At 49.1% G+C, this 20,288-nt stretch overlaps 1 long non-coding RNA gene across 1 annotated transcript; it reads left to right on the top strand.

Moving 5' to 3' along the window:
- Positions 1–308: 308 nt before the first annotated feature.
- LOC148108368 (uncharacterized) lies at positions 309–6,104 on the top strand. Its single transcript, XR_015727835.1, has 3 exons — positions 309–1,506; positions 2,861–3,445; positions 4,845–6,104. It is a non-coding gene; the product is annotated as an uncharacterized LOC148108368 (long non-coding RNA).
- Positions 6,105–20,288: the final 14,184 nt, after the last annotated feature.

Raw genomic sequence — 20,288 nt, 5'->3', positions numbered from 1 at the left:
TCACAGACAAGAACAGCCCTTCGGGTCAAGTGCCACATGCCAGGGTGGACATCTGCATGCCCTCCACTGTCCGACTGAAGCCTCTCATGGACGTTCTTTACCTCCAAGGGGCCACAGACAAAAATATCAGCAGTGATAGGCCAGCGGGAGAACTGCTGATACAGATGGGTCACCTGGGGTCAGGAAGGGCTTCCCATGCCAACCTCGGGTCAGCCCTCAACAGTGAGCAGGAATCAGACAAGCTGCCAGAACAGGCTGTATGCCGGGAGCAGGGGCAGGGCACAGGCTCTTCCAGGCAGAGTTAACAGCACAAGCAAAGTCCGGGAGGAAGAAGAGAAAGCACCGCCCAGTGAAGGAACTGAAAAGCTCAGAAGGGCTTCAGCAAGGGAAGAAGGGGCAGCAGCCTCTTCGGCCCCATGGGGAACTCCTAAACAGGTTGTAAGCAAGCAAGTGAAGGGATTTGATGTATGCTTTAGAAAGGTCACCTTAGGAGCAGAGTAGAGAAAATATTAGAGCAGCCAAGACCAGCAGGGCATTCAGAGCAATCTGGGAGGCAAATAGCCAGGGGAAGGCGTGGGAGTGAGAGAAATGGAGAGTCAGGCAAAGGTCCAGGTTCCTGCCTGAGCAGCTGGGAACAGTGATAACCCCCATGAGGCTGGGCTCACAGGCAGACCCCTATGGGGAGGGGGAGGGGCCAGGCGGAAAGCGGTGGGGGTGGTAAAGATCTGGGCCGTGTTCGTGCATCCCAAAATGGAAGTGTGCAGTGGGCAGGCGGGCGGGCAGGCAGTAAACAGGTCCAGAGCTCAGGAGACAAGATTTGGGTAGTGATGGCAAACGAGGCCACAAGCGTGGTCACCTCCAGGGGCAGTGTGCAAGGCAAGGTGGTGATACACCCCAAAGATACCACCACTCAAAGGCTACGGCGGGGGGGGTACAGAGGAGCCTGCAGACTGCCAGGCAGGGTGGCAGAAGAAGTGGGAAGGAAGCCAGAAGGGAGCAGCTTTTTAGAAGCCCAGGGAAAAGACCCTTTCAAGATGGAAGGAATGCGAGTGTGTAGCCTGTGCTGTCAAAGGTCAAGAATGCCAGGGCTGGGTGTGCCCTGGACTCAGCCCCAACTTCACCGCTCTTGGTGGGGGAATAAAGGGCTCAGGTGCCTGAGGGCAACAGGATCAGGGAGGAGGGGCAGTGAAGCAGGGGGAAAGAGCCATGGCCAGGGGAGACCGGGAATCTAGAAAGATGGGAGAGAATGAAGTATGTCAGAGGATGTGGGATACAGTTCACAGACAGGATGAGGCTGAAGAGACAGAAAGAAGGAGTGGTATTCCAGGTGCCTCTCCTGAGGAAGTGGGAGAGGATGAGACCCACAGGATAATATGAATCAGCCTCAGGCAGGAGGAGGGTCCCTCCTTCACTTCACCGGAGACAGGACAGAGGAAAGGCTCTTCACATCTGGACATGAAGGCTGGGAGGCAGCAGGTCTGCTGTTTCCTGCTCACGCTGCCAGGGGTAAGTAAAAAGTTTAGGAAAGACGTGGAAAGTCTAGAAGTCACTGTGGCACAAGGCGGAGAGAGAAACCTAAAGAAACATACACACACAACTGGGCAGAGCCTATGGCCCAGCTGAAGTTGCTTGACAGGGTCAACACACTGGGTGATAGGTGATTCTAGAACTTCTCCAGCAGCCCTCGGAAGGCAGGTGCAGAGTTCCGCTGGGTGGCACAAAGGAAGGACAACAGGTGCTCGGTGACAGCAAGCCAGGGTGGAGGGGACATGCCAGGAACCTGGATGGGGCAAGGAACATGTGCAAAGGGCTGGAAGGTCTAGAGTTCAAAAAGCAAGGCCGTTATGCTGAGGGTTTCAGAGGTGGGACAGGTAACTTCAGGAGATGACAGAGTCCAGGCTGCGACTAGGGCAGTGGATAAAGCAGGGAGGAGAGGCCACCACCAAAGAGGAGATGGTCAAGGTGCCAGGTAAGTCATCAGAATCCCGAATGATGCACTAGGTCAGGGGAAGATGACCTAAAGCCAAGTGTTCCAGTCTTCCATGATGGGAGGTAGAGAGCCTGGGAGTAGAAGGAGAGGACCATATACCGAAGTGTCACCATTCTTTTGGGGCTGGTATTGAATCCCCTCGATCACGCTACACAGTCTTATCCTATGGATGGAAACACGGAGGCTCACTGGCTGAGAACTTTCCCAAGGTCACAAAGTCTAAACCTGCAGGACGCAGATTATAAGGTTCAGGCATCCGAAGATCAAATGTGCTCGGCCCGCTACATGCACAGAGAGACAGGGTAGATTGCATTATTTATGCCCCAGCAACCACTTCTCCCCATGCAGGGGCTCTTTAATTGCGCCTCACACCATCTCCAAGGAGGAGGGGGTCAGGGGCCACCGGCTGCCAGCTAATAAGCGACCGGCTATCCTCCTGAATGGCTTACTATACTCACTGAGATGGGAGGCCACGGTAATTACCCAGAGCCCATTAAAAAGAGCCCAGAATGTGAATGTGCTAATAGTTCCAGAACAAACACACCGCAATATAGTTTAAGGCAATCCTAGCCCAGAAATTATATTTCTAAAAGAGCTGACTTGATCATATTCTACAGGAAAAAAAATCCCTTCCTTCCCACATTTCCGAACAAAGCAGCCAGTGTCTTAATTCAATGACAACGGAGTTTCATTTCAAGGAAAGCGCAGCAGCCTACCACACTTGTTTGGGGGAGTTAAAAAATATTGGTGCCACAGTCTCGGGGGGCTAGAAAAGATCCAAGGAAGTGAAACAGGACAATGGTCTTATAATAAGAGAAATGGCCGTCAGCATTAATTTGGTTCTTCATAACTTGCTATTTATTTATTCAGATGCCAATAAGACAGAGTGGAAAGGCCTAGAAGAGAAGTGTTCAGAGGTTGGAAAGAAGCCCTCGAGTGTTAACACGCTCTAGGTGAATTTGAGCAATATCCTGCGATTTCACACCATACTTGGCAAAGACTCGCCAGGCCACGAACAGCACGACGGGGTGATGGGCAGCTCCTTGACGCTGCACACACAGGAAACCCAAGCCTCAGAGCCACTACCTGGAAGACGGCAGCACATTCTGGGATAACCAGGCATGCCCCACTCATCCTCACTTACGGCAACCCCAAATAAGCCCAGCTCTCGTGTGGCTTCTTGCCGGACTCCACCAGAAGGCAGCAAGATCTGTCCTTAAATGTTTCAGATTCCAGGAGAACGCACCTTTCAGATTCTTTACTGATAACCTCAGCAGCTGACCGGCTTGAAGGAGCCTTCTCAAAGGAGCCTGCTAAGCATTCCTCACTCAGTCCCTCCAAGCCCGCAGGTGGAAGAGCGCAACTCCCCAGGAGCTGTGGCAGAGTCCGATTTTCTCCCCGTGCCAAGTTTCAAGGCCAGGCCTTCCGGGGAGGGAAATCATCTCAGATTATGAGGTAAGCAAGAGAGATAATGATAAACCTGGGATCAGCTTTTAATGTTTGTATAATCTTCCTGGTTCCTGAAATTCTGATCCTTATGGAGACGGGGGGGGGGGGGGGGGGCGGGGGGGGGGGATGCTATCATCCACACCGTGAGGAAACTGGCAACGTACCTCAGACAACCCCACTCGAATTTATCAGAGAAGAATTTTTATAACAGTAAATTTCAAATAGGGCACTGGATCCAGACCCAGGCTAAGCAAATGGGCAACATGCACGAAGAAAATACTATCGAATCTCTAGAAGAATCTTCAGATATGTTTCAATGTTGAAATCATTCAAATCGCTCCGGTTCACTAGGATCCGCTGTCACCGATGCTGTGCTCTGAGGCACACCGTTCCTTTCCCTCTTTGTAATGTGTTCAACAGTTACTTCGTGCTCCTTGACTTGGCTTCAAGTTTGAGATTCACCTTCTTCCCTCTGCCAAGAGTAACTTCTGAGCTGTGAAAGAACACAGCATTCTCCTTCCTCTCCGCCTTTACCTCAGGCTTGAGAGGAAGATGCCTCCACTCATTTCTTAGGTGTTGGGTAAACTTTAACTCCAGCAGTCCCTACTGACCCCTTGACCAACAAATTACACACAGTGACTTTTAACACCGGGATTTTTAAGTCATGTAAATGTTTTCCGGTGTTAAATGCTCCATTCAGAATGTACAAGATCTAAGGCGTCACAATAGAGTCTTCCTGGCCGCAGCTCCTCACACCCACAGCCTGTCCTGAGCCTCTGCCCCAACACACATGGTACCCAGTACCCTGGCCTGGAGCGGCCGCCGCTCTGCCCAGGCCTATACCAACACTCAACCCTTTCCCTCTCCCTGCCCCCCACACAGCAGCTGGGGAACCCATGCACAAAGTAAGCCCATTTATGTCAGCTTCCTTCCAGCCATACTCAAAATAAAATCTCAACTGCTGACCACAGCCAGGCAGGCCAGTGGGATGCAGGCTTGTCCTGACCATCCCCCTCATCTGTGTCCACTTTCCCGAGGGGTGGGGGGTTCCCTGCATTAAGGTCACACCAGGCTTCTTGCAGAGGCCTGGGCACTTGAAGTTTGCTCTGCCTGAGAGGACGCTGTGCTTGCACATTTTCCCCCTCCCCACTACTGGGTCTCTGCCCACCCATAACCTCCCTATGGAGACCTTCAGAGCCACTCCACCCTCTGTCGCCGGTCCCTCCCTGTCTCCCATAGTCACTACCTGGCATTACAGCTTACACCTGCTACTCAGCCTACACCTGCTACTCGTTTACATCTCTCTCACCTGCCCCCAGACCTGGGCTGCCTAGTTTACTGTCACTCCTTGATGCCTGGCCCAGGGAGGTCACTCCACACTACTTACAATCACTCTTCTAACCAGATCTCCAGCTCCCCATCCCGCCGAGAAGGCGCTGACTCCAACCAAACCCGACTCTTACCTGCTGAAGACCTAGGAAATCAGAACCGACCACGTTTCTGGAATAAGCAAATACACTGAGATTCGGCATGGACACTTGTCACTGTCACCCCACTGCCCAGAGCCACGGCACCTGCTCCCACCAGTCTGTAAGAGCTGGGGCAGCCACCACGGAAAAAGGCTTCCTACTTTATGATTCCCATTCTTCAGATAAAGTTAGGGAAATGAAAAAAGGCCATTTTTGGTTTTATTTCCCAATCTCTGAATTAGCAGAGAAACCAGTAAGAATAATTAGGTGCTCAGTTCAGTAAGTCTCTTCCCATGCTGATCTTACTCTACATTTTGGGTTTGGGCTTTTATTTATTTTCTTTAGCACCGTTTTACAACAAAATAATTTTTAAAATCCAAAAAAAGCATTTTTTCTAAAATAGTTATATTTACTTTCCTTTGAAGAAAAATGCCCAGGCTATAGAAGCTTTTCTTAATATCTATTTCTGACCATTGTAGCCATTATTAGAGTTCACTAGACAGGACACTGATATATGGATTATTTCATTATTTTTGAAATTAAATAGGATCAATTTGTCATAGCTACAAAATTAATGTAAATATCTCAAAACAGCAGCACTTGGAAATAAACTGTAGGAAACTTCTATAATGAAGCTTGAGTCCCTTTGAGCTTTAAAGCATATACTTTGAGGCCCCAGCACATAACAGCACACCCCTTGTAGAGATTCAGTCCCCCCAGAACAATAATTCAAGTTGACCTGATATGATTTTACCTTGGGTTTCCAAGCTGAGATGGGTTACTATTAACAATGAGGTGCGAGCAAAGGGTCACGTAGAAGCTTACTGATAAAAGTTATCAGCTGGACCCAGGACAATGGTGGCAGGAGACGTCATCAGCCAAACCAACAATGCACAAACTGTGTGCAAAAATGAACAGAAATAACCAGGGCTTCAGTTTGTCTGGGTTACAGTGGCCCTAGAGCCACTACTGTGCCCCAGGAGTGGAGAGAGCAGTAAGCCAACCACGCAGTTTAAAACAGGCTCTTGACCAGACAATGTCCAGTGCTCATCACCCTCAGACTTACCTGCACTCCTTACACTTTCTAGGAAACGCCGAGGCTCACTTTTAACCTAAAATGGGCCAACTTTCTTCACGTGCCACTCTGTCCTGTCCTAGTCCCACAAAGGGTTAAATAAGAGAGCCTCAAAGGAGAAAAGAAGGAGGTATCATAGGAGGGAGGGACAGAGGGAGGGCTTGGGAGGGGGGGAGTGGGAACAGCACAGAAATAGAAAAGATGGAGAGAGACAGAAACAGAGAGAGAGAGAGGGAGAGAAAGACAACAAACAGCAGAGAGAGAAACAGAAGGACAAAAGACAGACAAGAAACAAAACACACGGAGAGGGCAAGAAAAAGATGAGGAACAACAGAGAGAAAATGACACAAAGGGTCAGAGAGACAGAGAGAGAGAGAAGGGAAAAGTTCACGGGGGAAAAGGAGTGATGTGTTTCATGGAAAAGCTGTTTGTTACCGAGTCGCTCCTTTTCCATGTACTGTATTATGCCATATGTGGGAAGTGAACAAGGCTGGAACTCGGCCTGAGAACATCTGCCACGGACTTTAAAAGCCCTAATAATAGCACAGCTGGTGTCCCCAGCCTAATGAGCTCACCGCCCACGTGACTGCTCTTCCCCGGCAGCTCCTCCCCAGAAGGGAGGCGGCCAACAGCGGCCAGTCCCCACCTCTGCGCCCTCCCTCCCCCAGGCTTTATTTCCTTCGCAGTCTTCCCGAAGCCTTTCCCGACACCACCCCCACCCACTTTCCTGAACTCAGTTACCCCAATCCGGCAGTTCCTTTGGACAAAGACCTTCTTAACAGCAAAGGCACAGATCAGAAACATAACGGAGGCCACCACTACAAATCTTCTGGATATTAAAAGGATAATGGTTATGCCAATAAATTCAACAGCTTAGATGAAACGGACAACGTCCTTGAAACATACAACTTCCCAAAACTAACACAAGAGGAAAGAACAGATCTGAATAACCCCATATTTATTCAAGCAATGGAACTCCTAATGAAAAACTTTTCCAGATCCCAGGAAAGGCCAGTGTGCCATCAGTTGTGCCTTGACACCAGGGTTCAGGGTCCCGGCCCCTCTAGCAGCCCTGGTGACGGGCTGGGGAAGCCGGTCTCTGGCAGGGAGGCTCTCAGCCAGCTTGACTTTCCCACTGACCGCTGCGTGTTGCTAGGAGAAAACCATGCACAGCAAAATTGGCAAGGGGGTGGGGAGGATGTGAACAAAGAAGTGAGCTTTTACAAGGCTGGGAAGTTTTAACCCTCTCTGGTATAAGTTTTTGAAAGTAATTCCCATATAGTACACTCTGAAAAGTCCTCTAGTACTTTGAAGAACCTACAGCTTGGCATCAGGAAGGGCGAGCATTTCAGCTCCTAAGGGGAAGCCCATCGGAAAGGGACAGAAAGGAGACTACTGCTGGCACTGATACCGTATCCATAGCAATTGGAGGAGGTGCTGAAAAATCTGGGATCCCCCCCCCTTCCCGCCCAGGCTCAGTCCAGGCAACATATCCTGACCACATAGAAGAGCCAAATGGGCATGATACATGGGACTTATTCACCAGAAAAAGACATAAAGAAGGCCACACTGCAGAAACCATGCATGGTAACATACAAAAGCATGGATGTGTTTGTAGGATGCAATATGGAGGCTAGCAAATTACTAGATTCTGCCCTGCCTACCCAGTAATTATATCCACAGCAATCACACAATTAGCTAAAAGGTGGGCAATCACGAACTTTTTTCTAGTATTAAACACTGTTACACACTAAAAGACAGGGTTTTATATCTTGGTAATGCCATGAACAAATTACCTGAGGCTTGACAATTTCCTGATTTGATTTCGAACATCAAGCCACTCTTGCCATAAGTTATCACAACAAAATTCACAGAAACCTAAAAAGAACAATTATAGTATCTGAAGGACCACCGTAAGTGCTTTTACACATTATTCCCTTTTGTCAGAATGTTTCATATGCTGAGAAGAATCCTCTCCAAGACACAACACAGTTGTTTCCATTCACAAAACACTGAAAAGCATTAACAGACTCAACTGCCATTCAGTCTTTACCAACCTGCCTTTTCACTATTTACTCTCTTGACTCAGTCAGACATCCAGGCCAAGACTATGGTTTTCAAGCCTCGCACTCCTCCTGCTCTGTCTTTGTGCCCACGGCAGTGCCCTGCCGAGCCACATGGGAGAATGAGGCAAAAGGAAAAATCAGTAATACAAATTCTGTCTCTACTACAAATGTTGATATTTTGTTCATCATCGATTTCTTCACGCTAATTTAGATTTTTTAAGAAATACTGCACTAAAATATTATTTCTCTTGATTAAATTGTGGACCTTGGGCAAGTGGCTCTATCACATTGCCCAAGGCCTGGCCCCAGGCCACCGTGATAACAATACACCCTGCGTGAACCAATGAAAAACAAGTAAACACTCAGGCTTCATTAACTACCCCAAAGACTGGACAACAGCTGCCTTAAGGACCATGTACTAGGGGTGCGTGTATATGTTCTAAATGACCCTACGGGAGGGTGCGGGGGAACGATGGGATGGAAACCACAGATTAGGGCACTGTTAAATTCTGTGGAACAGCTAACTATCTTACGTCACGTTGCATTAAAATCTCATAGTTGCCAAATTCACTGGAAACTCATTGTCTTATGCATGCAGCACCATTAATTTCTCCTTACACACCCACCTTGCACGGTCAATACCTCCTTGTAGGTAACCACCACTATTCCGATCCTTACTATAGGTTAGTTTTGCCTGTGTTTGGACTTCCTGAAAATGGAATCGTCTGGAGTATACGTCTGTGTCTGCTCTCTCCAGCTCAACATTTTCTCTGTAGCACTCGTCTCTTTGTTGCATGTATCAATAGCTCATCCCTTTTTATTGCTGAGTAGTAGTCTGCTGTATGGATAAACCACGATTTTGTTTACACAATCACTAGTTAATAGACCTTTGCTTCTCCACTTGGGGGCTAACATGAGTAAAGCTGCTACTATCTGAGAAGGCAGCACGCGTTTCTGTGGAATTATGCCCAGGCGTGAATCTTGGCATCACAATGCATATGGTCAGCCTTAGTAAATATTGCCAATGTTCCAAGTGGTTGCTCTTCTTTGTACGTGGTGCGTGAGGTTTCCACTTGTTCCACATCCTCACCAGCGGTTAGTACTGCCAGGTTGCTTATTTTATCCATCGGGATGGGACTGCAGAAGTTACCTTTGCTAAAGCAAGCAATTTCTAATTCCCTCCAATTTTACCACGATTCCCCAGCTCTAACAGTAAACTGTAAACCCTCAAGGTACACGTATAAGAATTACAAGACAGTGCAGTAAAATCTCTAAATCTGCACTCACTAATTTCGGGAATTCATAAAACACGGACGCCCGTGAAATAAGCATACATGGTACTTGGCAAGAACACTTGCGAATGTTCCTGAAGGCCACAGGAATCCTCACAATCCACATTACTGTGTTTACAAGGCTGAAGCCAGCATCTCCTCCGGAACAACTCCAAAAATATTTGCATACCAACTAAGGGTAAACAAACCCAAAGAACATTTTAGCTGTTATCTTACTGGGCCTCTCACAGCAGAGAGAACCCAGGAAACTCACTCCTCGCTGCGAGCACACTTTCTCTCCCCCAGCCCTTCTGGTCTCCTCCTGGTCAGCATCAGGGGGGAGTTCTTCACACGACATTACTAGTGTCTACACAGGGACGGTCCCCAAACCCTCCCCTCACACTCGAATCTCTCCCAAACCTCAGGCCCAGACGTCCCACTGCCCTGAACACCTCCACTGGGAAATCTCACAAACACACCCAACTCGGGACCTCCCAAACAGGACCCTGCACGTCTTAACCCCTGCACAACTGAGCTACCTCACCGCGTTAGCCAATCAAAGATCTCAGCCTCGTCCTTGAGGCCACCCCTCCCGAACCTTACCACCATCTCTTCAAAGGGCAAGCCGTGTCTCCTCCGGGTCACCCAAAGGAATCCATCCACTTTACCCACACTATCACTCACTGCCCAGCTGAGGTCACCACCCTCTCTCACCTCTAGTCAAGCCAGAGCTCCGGCGCGCGTCTGTCATTCGGTGGCGGATAAGGCTGGGGACCTCACACCTTCCTGGGCACGCTCACCCCGTGAAGCCGGCCGCCTCAGGACCCCCCCGCCCTGCCATGGCCTTCTCTTCGCCAAGTCTGCACGCTGCACCCCTGCTCTGCCCTACCGAACAAATGCGGGTGCAACTTCTGAGTCTGTGAGGGAAATTCTCACACTTGATTACGCTGAGATTCTCTGGCGTGCGGCCTCTTCCACCAGGATACCATAAAGGATTACGAGAAAGGATAAGTTTGATGATAAAATAACCAAACTCTCTTCTTTATTCCCCTTGTTCCCTTCCATAGGAGTATCATTTCTCTTCTAGTATCAAGAAACAGCTCGGCTAAAAGTTGTTCAAGTTAACACTCAACAGCTGCTATGACATTCCTCTTATAATCTCTTTTAATACCACAAACTATCTTCCTATCTTCCCAGTACAGTATAAACACACCTACCGCAACTGTCAGCAGTTTAAAGCCTATTTTCCCAGGGATTTGCTTGTCATAGCTTTCATCTGTTAGAACAGCAAGAATATTCTGCTTGTCTTCTCAAACGGAAAGATATTTTCTCAAACACTTAACACCAAACTACATTCCTTGCAGAAGAGACCTTGGAAATGTCTTGATATTTGTGTCCAAATATCAAGTCTAAAGGGATTTTTCTCTGATCCCTCGGGATCCTTGCAAAGTGAACCGTTTCTCCTCGAAGCCAAAAGGAGGGAAGTTCATTGTCAGGTGAGCAAAATCCACAGCCCACATCACTGCCTTGGGTCACGGGGGCTATTCCTGTGAGTACCATAAAGACAAAGGCCCACACCCTTGGGCTGTGGCACAGGCTGCGTGCTCTGAAATGACTTGTGACGGAACACATCATAAGGAGTTCAATAACAATAATAATGGCTAACACAAAATGTTTACTGTGAGCCACGCATACACATTAATTCACGTAATCCCCTTAATGGCCATATGAGATTATCGTACAAGGTAATAATTCAGAAATTGGCTGCCCCAAACAGGAGTTTTTGCCAGTTTCAACACATCTAACCCTGAAAAAGCACCAATCTTAAAGGGAAAAAAAGAACATGGCTCCAAACATATCAAGAGCGTGCTACAGTTTATCCCAACAAATTATTAAATCTGGAGGATTTTATTTTTTTAATGAATAGAAATAAGGCTATGCCCCACTCAAGCACATAAAACTATATAATTCCCATACGATTCAGCATTTCATTTAAAACATATTTTAGATGCAAAGGTTGAAATGGAATACCCACCTTCTGGATGACACTTCCCTACTACCGAAGCCAGTAAACCAATTGTCTCAGAAATTCTGCGTCCAACTGGAACACTCACAGACACACCACCAGTGACTCATACGTGTAACAAATTGCTCATTTTCCTTCTCCCCACCTTTCCTCAAAATCATTATACGGCCATCCCTGAATCATAGGTTTGGTTTTTTGTTCATTGGTTGGTGTTTTTAGTCCCCTGGCACAAAGCTCATCGATCCCAACTATGTAATATGACAAGAATCTGTCTGCCACTTTAGTTTAAATAAATCTCCAATTTTCTTCCCAGATTTGAAAAAAAAATTTTTTTAAGATTTTATTTATTTGAGAGAGAGACACAGTGAGCATGAGAGAGAGAGAGCAAGCAGAAGCAGGGGGGCAGAGCAGAAGGAGAGGCAGACATCCTGCTGAGCAGGGAGCCTGATGCGGGGACTTGATTCCAGGACCCCAGGATCATGACCCGAGCCGAAGGCAGACACTTAACCAACTGAGCCACCCAGATTTGAAATTCTGCAATGTGGGCAAGACCTACAGTTTTGGAGCTGACATTATAACTATGTGGCCAGACTTCTGCAGATATCAGACCGCCAAACACCTCTACTCCAAGGCAAGGTCCAACAGGCAAATCAAATTTATTTTTAGAATCCTGGACTCAGAATCACAAAATGTGATGTCCTGCCTTACTGAGTAGCCTTTCCACTGTTGTCCTCCTTGTTCCCCCAACTCACACAAATTTCCACTCAAAATAAGAAAGGAGAGGGAAGCATGGAAGGAAAGACCATAAACTCACAGACTCTAAAATACTAGCAGCTCCTAGAAAACTTATTCATCTGAGTCTCACCACACTTACTAAGTAAATTCAGTGTGACGCCCACAGAGTTAAACAGCAATCAGGAGCAAGGATCGAAGCAAGAGTTCCACTTTTCAGGAATTCCCCACAGCTCAAAGCCAGGCAAAGACCGTAGCTAGTGTTGGGAGAAGATCAGAATAAAGAAAAGGGACTCGAAAGACACAACCCCCATCACCCCCATTAGGATGGCTATTATCAAAGAAAGAAAGAACAAAACTGAATATAACAAGCGTTGGTGAGAATGTGGAGAAATTGGAACACTTGTGTGTTCCTGGTAGGAAAATAAAATGGGTCAGCCAATGAGAAAAATGGTATGGCATGTCCTCAAAAATTACACAGAATTACCGCCAGACCCAGCAATTCCACTTGTGGGCATGCACCCCAGAGAAGGTAAAGCAAGGACGCAAACAGATACCTGTTCACCCACGTTCATAGCAGCATTATTCACAACAGCCAAAAGGTGGAAGCAACCCACGTGTCCAAAGATGGATAAAAGGATAAACAACATGTGGTCCATACACACAATGGAATACTATTCAGCCTTAAAAAGGGCTGAAATTCTGATACATGCTACAACATGGGTGGACTATGAAGATATTATGCTAAGTGAGAAAAGCCAGATACAAAACAACAAATATTGTACAATGCCTCTTAAATGAGGCACCTAGAGTGGTAAACTCATAGAGACAGAAAGTAGAAGAATGGTGGTTGGCGGAGGCTGGAGTGACGGGGGAATGGGGAGTTGGGGTTTAATGGGTACAGACTGGCAGCTGGGGAAGACGGAAAAGTTCGTTTTTTTTTTTTTTTAGATGGAAAAGTTCTGGGGATGGATGAAAGTGCTATCTGTACACGTGAATGTATTTAACGCCATGAAACTGTACACTGAAAAACCGCTAAAATGGTCAATTTTGTTATATATACTGACCACAACTTTTTGGAAAAGAATAAAAGCTGATCATTACATTAGAGATTTCCTTTCCTTTTTAACTTTTTTGTATTTTCCTTTTTAAGATTTTATTTATTTGAGAGACAGAGAGAGAGGGCGAGAGAGCACAAGTGGGGGAGAGGGAGAAGGAGGCTCCCCGACGAGCAGGGAGCCCGATGTAGGACTCAATCCCAGGACCCCAGGATCGTGACCTGAGCTGAAGGCAGACACTTAACCAACTGAGCCACCCAGGCACCCTTAGAGATCTCCTTTCATCTCTCAGACTGGGATCTTGGGCACCTCCAGGGCAAGAAAGGAGAATTCTGCAAAGGCGTGTTGTCTGCGCCCATCCCCACAAGTTTACAGACGGAGGACCCTAGGCTGAGAGCTCTGTACCTGCTAGGAAAGCAGGACAGAAGAAGGGAGGTTGAGAAAGGTTACCTATATATGGAGTCAGATCCACCTCCCTTCTCTCTAGCTTCCACCTTGCCTAGTGATGCCCCAAGCATATGACCCAGCACTTCCGATCTGCTCAACAAAGAGGAGGTGAGTGTGTGAGTAGCTGGGTCAACTCCATGGCTAGAACTTAGGGACAACCACATCATCACTACTCTGGCATATTTTTAAGAACCTGAAACATCACCCAATGTTTTAGGTGTGCGTTGTGGCAGGGAGGGTAAATAACTGGCCACATTTTGGACTGCTTTTCCTCACTGCTGACTGACAATGACAGCTTGTGCCCTCCCTCCTGGGATCTTCCCATTTTACCATTCAGTGCGCACAATATAAGGGAAGAGGTGGGCGTTGGGGAGGGACCGGGTTCAGCAATCTCTTCTGAGAAACCCCAGCCCCTTTCCTTTTGGAGAGGTCAAGAGGTGGAATTCAACCTTGAGCACCAACTCTCCCACGTAGGGCAGGGAACAAGTGTGTACTGGCCATTTGTTTTTCCCAACATATGCGAAGTCTGGCCTTGTGCATGGGGAAAGAATATTCTGGGGAACCACGAAGAGGTGAAGAGATCTCTGAGCATCAACACCACCTGAGGATCTGTTAAAAACGGAGATTCATGGGGCGCCGGGGTGGCTCAGTCAGTTAAGCATCGATCGGACTCTTGATCTCGGTTCAGGTCTTGACCTCTCGGTTGTGAGTTCAAGCCCGGCATTGGGCTCCAAGCTGGGCATGGAGCCTACTTAAAAAAAAAATAAAAATATAAAAAGAAGAAAATAAAATGCAGATGCACATTTAGCAAGTCTGGGGTGGCAGGGTCTGAGGTTGTGCAGGGCTAACAAGGTCCCAGGTAATGCTGACGGGCTGCAAGCCCACCTGCCACAGGCTGGGTAGTGAAGCCTCACACTCCTGCAACCAGCTGGAGCCAGGACAGCAGGGAGCAAAACCCAGGCACAAACAGCACCATCAGGATCTTCCTCTCGTGAGCATCGCCCTCCTCCACCCAGGCCAGGGCCAAGTGGTCCTACCACGAACCTGGACTCTTGGTCCCCTTTGGAATAACTAGCAAAAATGAAATTCTTCCTCCCTACTCCCCCCTGGCAAAATTTTCCAAAGCTGGGGCGCCTGGGTGGCTAAGTCATTAAGTGTCTGCCTTCGGCTCAGGTCATGATACCAGCATTCTGGGATCAAGCCCCTCATCGGGCTCCCTGCTCAGCAGGAAGGCTGCTTCTCACTCTCCCATTCCCCCTGCTTGTGTTCCCTCTCTCGCCGCCTCTCTCTGTCAAATAAATAAATAAAATCTTCAAAAAAATGTTTTTTCCCAAAACTCTTCTGACAACTTCAAGGGCAGCTTCTGCACTTCGTTGCTCACCTGCTCCCCCTGGTTCAGATTCCTGATTCAATAACCCAAGGGAAGCCAAACCTAGTCTAACATTCTAATGGGAGATGATGGGTGTTTGACCACATCCCCAACTGGAAATTATTTGAGAAGGAGCATAATAAAAAGAAGCAAACCTACACTAGGTCCTACCTTCTCTACTTTTTGCAAAACTTAAAAAGTGAGAGCTTGCAGAACGCTACACTCGAAAAAATCCAGGCCCACAGCACATGCTGGTGATGTAAAGAACTGCCCAGAAGGACTTTTCAATTTTACCAAAACCACCAGAGGAACTGATAGAGAACTTCGAAAATCCCAGGGTTCTCCATTTGCAGAGATGCTTTTTCTCTCTAAGCCTGGAGAAGAAAAATCAAAACCCTTACCCTTATCCCAATTAATACCCATTTTAAGTGACATGTACAAACCTGCATCTATGTAACCAACGTAGGATTTGCTAATAGCTAATCTGTGTGAACATAACTCAGGAGACAGCAGCATTTTTTAATCAACATAATCTCACTATCCAGTAACTATGTCTGGTCACTAAGGGGGCGTGCAATAAAAAAAAGAAGGGCTCTGAATGGTATTCTACAAGGGATGCCTTCCAAAAAAGTCAAACCACTTCATCCAAAGGTTCACAGTTATTTTCAACAAATTCTTAGAGGTAAAAAAAAAAAAAAAAAGACTTCAAAGTCCCCTGAATACCCAGAGCATGGTCTTCCTTAACATCCAAATTCAGATAATTTATATTCTGGTGGTTCTTTAATTCACTAACATACCCTTGGATATTGGAGCACCCTTCTCACCTCTAGGACGGAGATGACCTCCTGCTTTGAAAAGTCCATGGACATCATGAAGTCTGGAACTAGCAGAACCCCTAGAAATAATCCAGTTCCAAGATTCTCAAATTGGGGTACACAAACTTATGCTGCAGGGAGCCCCCAGGGCCTTGGGGAAAGTAAGGTGCATCTTCCTTTAGTGCTTTTTGAATCAAGACAGCAACTTAAAGCGTTTTTATATTAGAACAAACAGATGAATCCTGCATCCTATTCTCCATCAAAGGAATCCATGAATGCGCATTGAAAAATTCCCTGAAAAGTGCCAGAAACCTCAGGCTGCACCCCCAAGTCCCCTTTTCCAGGGTTCCTTTGCCCTGCAGATTATGGGGCAGGTTTAGGAAGCATCAGTATGATCCAGTTCACAGCTTGAGATCTGGCTGTGAGTGGCCACTAGGAGAAGTCACTGCCCTGTGTTAGTCTTCAAAGAGATTTACAGCCCTCCTCCCACTAACCAGGTGAGGCTGGGAGCAGCCCTTCCTCAAATGCAGGACCAGAAGCCCAAACAAGGATGCTAAGAGCTTGCCTTTCACCTGTGTGCCACCCCCTTCCACCTCAGGTGCACTCCTAACAAACACATAATTAAATGAGCTTCTCAGTGAATCACAAAGCCACTCGTCCCTCCATAAAACACATGTCAAAGCATTTCTTTAAGCAGCTGCACATCACTGGCATTATACATAGCTCAGAGGCATCCAGATTTACACATATGCTATTAGTTACTGTCTCTTCACTAAAGCCTTGAATTTTTCAGCACCGCAGGTGGCCTCCATTTGGATACACCTAATAAGGAGGCAAGTCAGAATGGGTAGTATTTGTTCCAAAAAATGGGAAGAGGAACCAGAAGGCCCATTCAACGGTGTGTCTGTAGATAAAAGACACTCCCTCGAAACTAAGAAATAAAATCTAAAAACCTATGTGAGATGGTCAACCCAAGAGTCATCTAGCAATTACAGAGACCTACTGTGTGGCCAGTTCAGAGGCTGGGGTGGGGCTCAGAGAGCAATGACTGGAAGGAAGTCCACATCAGACGGCAAATGGGAATGTGCTGTTGGTTGGGAAACTGAAAGTTTAGGAACTTCTTTCAGTGCAAATATTGCTCTTTTATTTTCACAGTCCCCTTTTGGGGGAGGGGGGAGGGGGAGAATCTTAAGCAGGCTCCAGCCCAGCGCAGCGCCTGATGTGGGGCTCAAACTCACAACCCTGAGATCATGACCTGAGCTGAAATCAAGAGTCAGACACTTAGCGGACTGAGCCCCCCAGGCGCCCCTCAAAACCCTTTTACATGATCTGATTGGACCTTCACAGCAAACTTGTAAGAAAGATAATTAGTATTATAATATCTGCTTTATTTAACACTGTTAGGGCTGAAAAAGGTTACCAAGTCACACACCTAGTCATGTTGGAATGAGAACTGAAAACCCTCCCACATCATTTAGTCAAACTTTTACAAACACTTTCATTTAAAACTCTCTTTAATCCTTGTAACAATCCAATGAGGTTTGTTTGCTCCGGGGAGGCAGGCAATCTCTCAGAGAAGGGAAAGCCAGGTTAGAGAGGTTAAATAAGGGCCCAAGGTCACAAAGCCAGTAAAGAGAGAGGAGCTGGAATCTGAATCCAGGTTTTCCACTCAAAGGCCTGTGTCGTAGGGTGCCTGGGTGGGTCAGTCTGTTAACAGCAGACTGATTTAGGCTCTGGTCATGGTCTTGGGGTCCTGGGATGGACCTCCCCCCACCATCAGGCTCAGTGCTTGGTGGGGAGTCTGCTTGAGGATTCTCTTTCCCCCTCCCTCTTCTCCTCCTGCTCCCCCCATGCTCTGGCATGAGCACACACTCTCTGTCTCAAGTAAATAAATAATCTTAACAACAACAACAAAAAAGACCTGTGACCTTTTATTTTTTTATTTAAATATTTTATTTACTTATTTTGAGAGAGAGAGAGAGAGGACAAGCAGAGGGGAGGGGCAGAGGGAGAAGCAGACTCCCCGCTCAGCAGGAAGCCCAATGCGGGACTCAATCCCAGGACCCCAGGATCATGACCTGAGCTGAAGGCAGATGCCTAACCAACTGAGCCACCCTGGTGCCCTGGCCTGTGTCCTTTTAGGAGGAATGTGAGTAACAGCCTGGGGAAGAGACACCCTCCAGGAAGAGCTGGGGATGGGAAACTAAATCTCAAAGGCCGCTAGGGAGTCAAACAGGAACCGGCTCATGCTGGGGTCAAGCAGAGACCCAATTCTTGCCAAACCTGCTGCACATGGACTGAGGCTTTCTAACCAGGCTCAGCAACCCCCAGCCCTGCTCAGCTCTCCAGGCGGCTCAGCCCACACTTGTCTGGGAACCTCTCTGATGAATCTGGGGTCAGAGATCAAAGGGCACACAAGTGTGATCTTTCCAAACCAAGAAAGAGAGGAAGGTGCCGTCTGTCACTCCAGGTCCAACTCTGAACCTGCCCGGCACACTCCCTGCCTGTCAGGGCGCTGGGGCATGGGGGGTACCATCCCCAGTGCAGACTGCTCAGGGCTGAGCATTGCTCAGTCTGGCCACCTCCCTCTCTGCTACTCTTGCAGTTGCAAACTGAAAAGGACCCTGTTCCTAACTTGTCTCCTGTCTGTCACTCCTTGCCACAGATAAACAAAAGATGCTCCAGGAAAGGGTACCCATCCTACCTACACACTTGCAGACATTTACACAGTTGCTTGAAGCAATTAAGTTCTAGTGAGGAATATCAGAGAACAACTTTTTAAAAAAGAAATCCGAGGCCTCAACACTCATACTTCATTCAGAGTTGCTCCAAGTGAACGCTGATCGTTTCTGAGCAAGTGCAGGGAAGGGCTTGAAGCACAGAGGCTTCAAGGGCTCGTGTGCATCCAGCGCCAGCCTGGGGAGCAGCTGGGCTTTTGACTAGGGCTTCCCTAAACACAACTTCACAAAAGAAGAAACTACACTTCATCACATTTGTTTTTACCTGCAAGAGGCTGACCTTGGAGTTTCGAAAACGATTTAAAAACCCATGTCAAAAAAGTGACAAAAGTAAACTTGTTAAGTCTCAGAACTGAAAGGAAGGTTCCTAAAAGCCACCCGTTCGGTCCCAGACACACTCATTAGATGTAATTTACATTAGTTTCGCGGGTGAGTGGGAACCGGGGTGCTGCTCACTCTCTGGCCTGGCTCAGCTCGGGGCTCTTTGAAGGTCGCCTCACTGTCATCTCGGAGTGCCGAAGCCCGGAATCCAGGCCACGCGGTGTGACCGACACCATGCCCTATGGTCACCTTTTGGGGCGCCGCGAGGGTCTCCCTCAGGTGCGGTCAATGCAAGAGGGGTACTGCCCCTCAGGGTCCCGGAGCCCGGCCTCTCCCGCCGCCACCACCACATCACGCGCCCACACTCTGCGAATACTCGTGTCCCTCCCCTCCCAGCCCCCAAGCCCGATGCGCGGACCCAGGTCTTACCCGCGAGAGGCGCAGGGAGCGCGGCCCCGGAGCAGGCGCGGTCCCGGGAGCCTCCCGAGCGGGGCTCCCCGGGCGCTCGGCTCTGCTGGCCGCCTCCTCTTCGTTGTCCTCGGCCCGGCCCCGGCCGCCCGGCGGCTCCAGTTCCCTCCGCAGCAGCCGGCCGGGCGGCACCGGGGTGCACGCGGCGGGGTTGGGCTTCGGCGCCGCCTCCTCCTGCTGCCCGCCGCCGACTTGGCGCTCGCGGGCTCGGGGTCCGCGGTTCCGGGACGCGGGGGTCGTCGGGGTGCTCGGGCTGCCCCGCGCTCCCTCCCGCGCGCAGCCCCTCTCCGGGGGGCGCCTCGCTCGCGGGCGTCACGGGCTCGGGGCGCGCGGGGACGGCGGTGGGGTGGGCCCCGGGGCGGCGGGCGGGGGCGCTGCTGCGGACGCGGGCACTGATGCGGGCGCCGCGGCGCGGCCTCTCGCCATGGCTCCCCCGCGGGCGGGCGGTTCGCACCTCCCCTCCGCGCTGCCGTCACCGCCCGACGCGCGCCGAGCCCTCCCCTTCCACTGCCCCGCCCGCCTGCCGGCCTGCGCCGCCACCTGCGGGCCGCCCTCCAGGAAGCTCGCCCGGCTGAGCGCGCCCCAGGAGCCAGAAGCCGCGCCCCTCCGCCCTGCGCTTTTACCTGAGCCGCGGGGCTCGGGAAAGTACCCCGAGGACTACCTGGGTGGGGAAAAGCTATCACACCGCTCCCCGCGCGCTTATTTCCTTCTAGCGCTTTTCGGAGTCCGTCTAGGGTCAGTCTAAGGGGAGCATGGGACTTACACGTGCAAGTTTGCCCCTAAAGCAGTGGAAGTCCAGGCGTTGCGTTCCTGCAGGTTGGGCAGTCTCCTAGGAAGCAACCCTGAGGCTTAAGCAGGGGGAGGACAGAGCCGGGTGCTGGCGGGTGACGGTGGAGGAAGGGTATGTCGGTGGACAGTCTGAACAAAATACCACCGACATTGCGGTCGGGGGGAGGCCGAAGGTGGGGGCTGGGGGGACGGAATCAGAAAAGGA

Source organism: Ursus americanus, chromosome 20, assembly GCF_024610735.1.
Source record: "Ursus americanus isolate L20-20 chromosome 20, mUrsAme1.1.p, whole genome shotgun sequence".
Classification (NCBI taxonomy): domain Eukaryota; kingdom Metazoa; phylum Chordata; class Mammalia; order Carnivora; family Ursidae; genus Ursus; species Ursus americanus.
The sequence above is the reverse complement of the archived record's forward strand: the minus strand, read 5'-3'. Positions and strand labels throughout refer to the sequence as shown.